This window comes from Bison bison, unplaced genomic scaffold, assembly GCF_000754665.1.
Source record: "Bison bison bison isolate TAMUID 2011002044 unplaced genomic scaffold, Bison_UMD1.0 scf7180017864270, whole genome shotgun sequence".
In the NCBI taxonomy this organism is placed as follows: Eukaryota; Metazoa; Chordata; class Mammalia; order Artiodactyla; family Bovidae; genus Bison; species Bison bison.
This window is the reverse complement of record NW_011494842.1, coordinates 7,523,395-7,524,661: the sequence shown is the minus strand read 5'-3', so window position 1 is coordinate 7,524,661 and position 1,267 is coordinate 7,523,395. Positions and strand designations below refer to the sequence as shown.

The 1,267-nt window shown below is 62.3% G+C and overlaps 1 protein-coding gene across 1 annotated transcript in view; it reads left to right on the top strand.

Moving 5' to 3' along the window:
• Positions 1 to 1,267, top strand: part of TEAD3 (TEA domain family member 3) — a 24,323-nt gene that overhangs the window by 21,989 nt on the left and 1,067 nt on the right. The window lies entirely within an intron of this gene.

Here is a 1,267-nt window from a genome sequence, read left to right as displayed (position 1 = left end):
CGCCTGCCTGGTCCCCCCACCCCAGGGGTCCAGGATGGAGGACTCATCCACCTGCCAGGCCTCAGGCCCAGGACCCGGGAGGCCTCCCCAGCCACCCCTGCACGTCCACTCCCTGCCACTGTTCTGCGCTTTCATTGAAGGAGGAGAGAGGCGGGGCTCAGCGCCGGGCCCAGCTCAGCTGGATGCCGACCACCGTCACCAGCTCTGCCCAGCCTCGAAAGACTGGGAGGACACCTTCCAGCTCAGGGGTGCGTGGCTGCTGACCTTTCAGGGGACTGTGGTGGGCGAGGAGCCGGAGTGCAGAGGCCCCGGATGGGGGAGTGTCGAGCTGGGGTCGTGTTGGGCAGAGAGAGGGCCCGTGCTTTCTGTGTGCCTGTGGTGTGCCAGGCCTGGGGCAGGCCCCCGCATGCCATCGTCAGACCCTGAAGGGCAAGAGTGGGGCTCAGTGTCTCCCTTGAGGGACCCGGGGGAGAGGTGGGCAAGTTGGGAGTCCTCCCCCAGGGCAGCCTGTCCCTAAAAGCCCAGGTTTACACTACCTCCATAGGGTGGGGCCCAGCCACAGGGGTCAGAGGGAGTCTGCACTGAAGGGCCAGGGTGGCTGGGGTGGGTGTCTAAACAGACCCCAGGGCCCTACCAGCCTGCAAATCCAGGCCCTGGGGGCTTCCTGGTCAGATCCAAGCTTCCCTGCCTGGCCTGGTCCCAGCCCCGCCCTGAGAAGCCTCCCTGTGGGCAAAGGTTCCCAGGGGCAGGCCCGGGCTCCAAAACAGGCTTGAGGGTCAGGTCCGAAGATGGAGTCCCAGCCCCCGGGGAAGACCCGTGGCCCAGGGAGAACGGGCAGTAGAAAGGTTTGACAGTTTCTCTTGCCTGAGACTTGCATCTGGTGGTGAACCCTCGGGGGACGCCGTTCTCTTCTGTTCTCCCCGCCTCGGTCTCTCTGGCCTGGAGCGGCGGCTCCCCGTACCCAGACCTGGGACTGCTGGTTATGCCTCCCCATCACCCAGGCCCCTCCACCTCCAGCCGCCGCCCGTGGGTATTTATGAGTTTCATATGAAGTACTGTGCCCCTTCCTTCCGCCGCCCCTGAGCTTCCTAAAGGTCCTCACAGTTTGCATATTGCTCAGGCCACCTCCAAACCCAACCTAGGTTTTATAATGTATATTATATATTTTTTGTGTATTTTTTAAAATCCAGCTGTGATGGGTTATATCATACATGTGGCACAAGGCTGGGGCAGAAGGCCTGAAGGCCCGGCTCCTGCTTGAAAAAAA